Raw genomic sequence first — 7,500 nt, 5'->3', positions numbered from 1 at the left:
TGTGTGTGTGTGTCTCTGTGTGTGTGTGTGTGTGTGCACGCGTGTATGCGTGTGTGTGTGTGTGTGTGAGAAAGCAAGTGAGTTGGAGAGAGATGTAGAGACTGACATGTGAGCATGATTTGTTTGTGAGGGGAGAAAGGAGAGAGAGAGAGAAATGACAGGAAAGCATTCTGGCATAATTGGGCGACATGTTCTGAGTAAGAATAAGTGACAGAACTTATCAGAATAAAGCATAGGACAGTATAAGAAGGAATGAAACAAAGTATGTATATCTGTGCATTTATTCTGTGCTGAAATTCAAGCAAATCTGCATTAGCATGAATGCATACTATACAGCTCCCCGTTTAGTGTGGTAGTGTGAGAGAGAATGAATGAGTGAAACACAAACAGAGAGAGAGAGAGAGAGAGATAGAGGAAGGGAGGTCCAGTCAGGAGACAAGGGCTGGAAAAAAGCAATCTGCATTATTGTAATCGCTCTGATTATGGGCCATGGCCTGGCCTAGAATTTACCTGTTACAACTTCTGCCACACACACGCACACACATAGCCCACACACACACACACACACACACACACACACACACACACATTCTGGCACATCGTACTCAACACAATTCAATTTCCTCATTTATTTGTCTCATATAGATTTTGGACAAGTAATCCTCTCAGCACAGGCTTACAGGAAGGACCACCAGGAGCTCACTATACTCTTCCCACCAACTGAGGGAGAGAGAGAGAGAGAGAGAGAGAGAGAGAGAGAGAGAGAGAGAGAGAGAGAGTGGGGGAGAAAGAGAGAAAGAATGGGGGAGGGTGAAACTAAAGTAAAAAACAAGGAGAGAATTACACACAATATGAATGAATGAGAGGGGGCAGGAGGAGAGAGGGAATCATCAGGGAGAGAGAGAGAGAAAGAGAGAGAGAGAGAGAATTCCTCAGGGAATGAGAACATTTTTTGTGACACAATGGCCAATTCTTCAGCAGGGCCATAGCCAGCATAGCGACTAACTACACCGTCATAGACACAGAGTTGTGTATACTACTGTGTGGTTTGTCCAAACATAATAACACCATGTTCTTCATGAACCCTTTACTGGCAGCGATAAGCTCCTCTCTAAACTCATCCTGCTCCCTCGTCATCTGCCACTGCCAGTGGCTTGCCCAGTGGTTACACTGGCATCCTGAGGCGAGAGTGCAACTACTCATTCCAAAATGACACAGTGCAGGTCTAGAACAGTCGTGGTGCATTATTACATCATGAAATATAGAACCTTCAGATTGCAGCGTTCTAATTATGTTGTTTGGTGGCCCCTGGGCAGAGAGAGAGAGAGAGTTACGTCTGCACTTCAGGGCCGACCACACAAACACACAGAGACACACTCACAACACACACACACACACACACACACACACACACACACACACACACACACACACACACACACACCACACCACACACACACACAGACACACACACACACACAGACACACACACACACACACACCGGCCTCAGCAAACACATTTTTTGTTTGTTTATTTTTAAGCATAGCATGGGTTTTCTACTTATAATAGGCTTTTTATATGATCTATTTTACTGATTAGTAAACCTTCATGAGTTCAATGAGTTAACCATTTACAGTTTTTTACAATCACTTTGCTACTATTTTCAGAACCTTGATGTCATTTTTCACAACTCTAGACACAAAACTCACAACCAATGATCAAAATACACATTTTTCAAAACTCTAACCCTTTTCTCAATTGCTTGGATACAATACACATACAACTTGGACCATTTGTTCATTCAACAAAACTCACCTGTTCAATATGATACAACTTAACATCAAAGTACTACTATTTCAAAAGGCAATTCACACATTACATTTCAAATGAGCGTCTATTCATTTCCTTACAATGATCTAACTATCAATTGATACAACTGCTCAAAATGATAAGTAACTGTTGCATTACTCTTATGCAGTTGTATGGAAACACGAAACAGACACACAGTCTTCCATGTTTACTGCAAATCATGAAAGTTTCAAGATACTGTAACGAGATTCACTGTCACCAATTAGCGTGGAGCATGAACCAATTAGACTACAATATCCATGGATGTATAGCCTAATATTTGATATCTTTATATTAATATATATATATATATATATATTATATTTTATATTTTCATCAGGCTGTCTTTTCTTTTCTATTTCATAGCTAATTATTTTTACTTTAATTCAAATAAACCTATGTTGTGATTGTACTGTAGTGTTTTGCATCAATATACAGTATTACAAACTTTGATCAATGATTCCACTGTGTCTGTAGTATTCTCTCTACTACTGCAGTACAGTACTTTTACAGAGATGTGTTTACTGTACTGTTCCTGTAGTACCATAATGAAACCTGTATCACCTATTTTGTTCTACAATATCTAATGATTGTACGAACAATGACACAATGAAACTATCGGTTGCTTGTGTGCGGGTGATCTATAGTTATGTTTCAGTGGTATTTCACAGTAAATTTGTTTTTTGAACCAATGATTGTGCAATTGCAAGATTTCTTTGAAGATGTGAATGTACAATCCAATGTTTTGAACATTAGAGGGCCTGTGTTACAAGTGATAACCGTTTTGAGTTTTGTGTCTAGAGTTTTGAAAAATGACATCAATGTTCTGAAAATAGTAGCAAAGTGATTGTAAAAAACTGTATACAGAATCTTGAATTATTTCCAGACATGTTATTTTCACTTTGTAATACTGTAATGTGGCTGTGGATTCAATAACGTTGAATGTGTATGTGGTTTTTTAAATCTTACATTAGGTGATATGATATGTAGACAGTGTCAGATGATTGATATTGCCATTTATTGCCATACTGTAAATTAATTCTCCTGTTATTCAAAGAAATTGGGAATTTATGGCCACCAAGAGGTAGTTCTCATAGTTTAGTCTCAGTGCTATTGCCATAAATTAATTATCCTGTTAATCAAAGAAAAAGACGTTGTATTTGGAATTTATGGTGACCAAGCATCAAACTGTAACAGGTGAAGCAACAGAGGTAGTTCTCATAGGTTAGTCTCAGTGCTGTTGACATGGACATAAATCACTTACAGACAGGGCAGTTTCTGAGTGGAGTTGGGCATGTCCGTGAGAAGAAGCGATGATTAATCTGTTTGCCTGTCTGTGGTCTGGCTCGGGGGGATCAGCATGACCAATGTCTGGCCATCTCGGACTTCAGTTTGGCACAAGTTGAGGTTGAGGGTCACCTCAGTGCGCCCCCTGGTGGTCCGAGTCAAACTCAGGGCCGCACTGCAGCTGCAGGCAAGCTGAATCTGAGCTGCATTTTCCAAAAACTCTGTGTGCTACAACCATAATCATAGCTATGAGAGAGAGAGAGAGAGAGAGAGAGAGGGAGAGAGAGAGAGAGCAAATTGATAGTCTATCAGTTAATAATGTTTGTAATGTAAAGTCTTTGAGAAGCAGCCAAGGTAAGTTGGGTTAGATAGGGTTGTTTTGCTAAGGAGCATGTACAGTATCTGGCTGTGTCCCTGCAAACAGTTAAATATCCATCAACAATGAAGAACATAACACAGCTACCACTTCAACATCATCTTAGATACAGAGTACTGAGACCTTCATACAGAAACCATAAACAGCATTGTTATAAAGTAAACTCAGACTAGCCAGTTGCATTTTTTTGCTGTATCAAAAACCTGAGCGTGTTTGCTCTGCTCTTTTGAGTAGGCCTTTGTGTGGCCAGATATCGTGCGATCATGTTAACTGTTTTGAAATCAAGACACTGTTGTAACTGTAGTCCTTGCTCCTTTCCTCACTCAACCATGCGTGCACTCTCTTTCTCTCTGTCACTCACTCACACACATATGACTGTGACTGTTCTGAATACCACCCATTTCAATTGTAACTGTATTTAAGTACCATTGCTCATATTTTGTATTTTTCCCGTTACAAGTATCACGTTACTTCCCAGCACTGATCATTGTGTTAGTGGAACACAACTCTCTGAACCAGGCAGGGCGTGAATGAACTGCCAACACACCCAGGAAATGAAGGATCCGCATCCACATTTGCATCTAGTCTGTGACTTGTGAACTTTCTGTTTAGTCTTTGCAAAACATTAAGGGGCAATTGCTCTGTCGCTATTTTGGAGTTTAACACGGGTTTAAACTCCAGTTTAAAACTGTGTTACTACTCCAAACTAGTGACTGGCGAGGTTTGGTAAACAAAACATTTTACTGGAGGCTCCTCCTTGCAGGACATGCCACATGTTTTCCAAAATAAACAACATTTCATGCATACAATTTCAGTCAGACATTCATTCATGGATCAATTTCTTGACCTTTCATTTCATTCTTGTATTAATTGTCTTCCACAATGTTTTTTTCTGTCATTTGAAAGCCAGCATAAAAGCTGAGTGAGTGCCGTGTTCAGATAAAAAATCTAATCAACCTCACCCTGTTTGCCTCAGCATTCACAAAGAATCACTTGCCAATCAGCAATTTTGATTGATTGCATTAACAGTAGACACATGAACAATAATAATAATCAAAAATAATCAGTTGAGTTTTTGTGGAAGGGTATAAACTCAGCTTGACCGCATTAGTGTTCTCGTGACCTCTTTAAACCAGACAGGGTATGGATTAACTGCTGACACACACAGGAATAGTATCCATTTATTTATGTTGTCTTTATTTTATTTCTGGAGTTGAATGGACACTTGAGCACGAGGAATTTCAATACTTATAAATGCTTGTTTATGAGCACATGACAATAAACTTTGAACTTTGAAATGAAGGATCCACATCCGCCGCATCTAGCCAATGAGAGAAAATGGAATTGATCATTAAGTTCAATATTCTAATATGTGGTTTAATGCCTGCATTAGGCCCATATTCCAATGTGTGATTTAAAGCTTTGTCTTTTTGACTAGTGGGTCACTTTGACACAAAAAAAATGATTTTAATGATATCACTGTATGATATCTGTACTGTTCCTAAACATGGATAACATAAGGCGTCAGGGTTTTCGTGTCTGTTCAGGTCAACAACCACGGGTTAACATAGACTGAGTGTCTCCTGAAGTTTTCCACTGTTGTTATGTGATTATCTATCCTTTGCTGTTATGTATTGAAACCTTGTATAATTCTATATCAAATCAGAGACGCATATTTCTGGATCACCCTGTGCTTCGTGTGTGCCTCTCTCCTGTACAGCTTATCCTGACTTCTTTGTGACTGGATCTCATGTTTCACTTTGGTATACAATATTTTTTACCAACACCTATAACTCTGAGCCATCATGGATTTTCTGTTACATATGGAGTCATAGTTGTATGTTAAGACATACTATATGTTCGCACATGAATGCTATATGCATGAATACTAAAGCAGGGTATACTGTATGGGCCATGTTTGACAGTGATAAAGGTAGTGGGAAGCTCTGTCAGTGCAGGGACGTTGAAATGGGCGAGACCTCTTCGGCGAAGTGCAACCAGTGTAGAAGTCTGATATATCTTTTGTTAATTAACTCTGGAATGGGCGAGACCTCTCCGGTCAAGTGAAATCAAATAAACCAATCGCATGCAACCAGCGTTACATTCTGATCCATCTATGTCTATCTTTTATTAATTAAATAGGGCGAGACCTCCCCGGTCAAGTGAAACTTAATCAACCAATCTTTCTATCCTTTATTAATTCATTTCAGCCTGATGACTCGCCAACTCCTACCCATTGTCTACAGTATATGATTGTTCCTACCTGAATACCATGCGTATAATATTCAATATACATGTACAATAAAGCCATGAATAAGTATACTCATCACTCAAGTAAAGACACACAGCACACAAACAAATCCACACCTCACACATGTGAAGAGTATCGCTTACTGTTGGGTTTTTTTATTGGGTTAAATGGAGGAGGTGATGATGGGAGACATCAGTGGTTGAGGGAGGGGAGAAGAGATGGGCACAGAGACAGAGAGAGAGAGAGAGAGAGAAAAAGAGAGAGAGAGAGAGAAAGAGAGAGAGAAAGGAGGAGGCGATTTTTGTCAAGATTACTCTACGTATCCAAACTCGACATTTCGACATCAGCATCACCTGCTTTTGTTTATCATTTTACCCACAATTCCACCTGCCAAAGGCTGGGGCTCTACCGGAGAGTTCTCCTCTCCACACGCCCCTTAGCCAAACCTCCTGAACTTGACCTACCAGGTGCCCTCTTCATTCGCATAACTACCACCTCTCTCAATGTCTCTCTGTCTCTCCCTCTTCTCCAGTGTGTGTACAGCCTCCATTGAGCAGCTGACAGAGGAGGAAGTGAGAGAATCGAGTGCAGAGGGGGGTTGGAAGCAGCCCCCCCCCCCCTCCTCCTCCTCCCCTCTCCTGACCATATGTTCAGCTCGCCAGCATCTCCCCTCCAGTACACTGGCCTGTCCACTGCCTCCTGGCACGGTCGGCTGCTCTCTCTCGCCAAAACATTAACACCGGGCAAGCAGAGCAGAGCTGGTGCTGACTTTTCCCAGAATGCACTTCACCGGGTTAAATGCTTCTAACGGCTAATGTAGATTTGAACCCCCCCTCCCCCTTCCCACTTCCCCCGTGCCCTTCTCTGAAAACACAAACCAGAACAAAATAACATTTAAGAATTTATTGCATTTTTTTGTTTTGTTTTGTTTTGTTTTCAAACTAAAAGGCCATAACTTTTTCAAGACATACAAAAAGTCATTACATTTTGTTGTTGTTGTTGTTGTTGCTGAATGATCTCTTTCTGTTTAAGTAGTCAGTGTTGAGGATAATTCTGAGGAATTACATTTCAAAAGTTATCTCTTATCTTATACAATTGTTTTTCTGGACGGTTCACATATATTTGCTGGTGATAAAGGGATAGGATACAAATTGATTGGCTGTCTGACCTTCACAGTAGTCTTGTTCAAGGCACTTGGGGTCACAAAAGGTCACAAAGGCATAGCAGTCATTTGACATCTGGGGGCGCAACAACATGGCGGCCCTTTAAACTTGGTTTATGGGCGACTATGGCAGCAGTTAGACATATGTACGGTAATAATCATAGCATGCATTAGAGTGCGCGCATACACACACACACACACACACACACACACACTCATTCACATACACACACACACGCACACGCACACACTCATTCACACACACACACCAGCCTCAGCAAAACACATTTTTTTGTTTGTTTATTTTTTGAATACATACTTATGTATATTCTTCCCTTTTAGAAAACGGAACCTTCTCAAAGCAGAGAGGAGAGGCAGGGCAGAGGCAGAGGCCGAGGCCGAGACAGTAGCTCAAGGTCTGATGTTGCCTGTCTGATATGGCCAAGACGACGGAGAGAAAGAAAGAATGAAAAAAGAAAGAGAGAGAGAGAGACAGACTGAGGAAGAAGAAGAAAGAGAGGGAGAGGAAATGGACATTTTTCAACCAGTCCTCTGCACCAAATCATTCTGCATTC

General features: G+C 40.6%; 1 protein-coding gene across 1 annotated transcript in view; it reads right to left on the bottom strand.

Annotated features, from left to right (window-relative positions):
• Positions 1–6,651: 6,651 nt before the first annotated feature.
• Positions 6,652–7,500, bottom strand: part of actn3b (actinin alpha 3b) — a 42,817-nt gene continuing 41,968 nt past the window's right edge. The window contains exon 21 of the mRNA XM_062516274.1: positions 6,652–7,500. This exon is cut by the window's right edge and continues 534 nt beyond it. The gene's annotated coding sequence lies outside the window, so the exon portion shown is untranslated.

This window comes from Sardina pilchardus, chromosome 16 (genome assembly GCF_963854185.1).
Source record: "Sardina pilchardus chromosome 16, fSarPil1.1, whole genome shotgun sequence".
In the NCBI taxonomy this organism is placed as follows: Eukaryota; Metazoa; Chordata; class Actinopteri; order Clupeiformes; family Clupeidae; genus Sardina; species Sardina pilchardus.
Note: the sequence above shows the minus strand (reverse complement) of the source record. Positions and strands in the feature narration are given on the sequence as shown.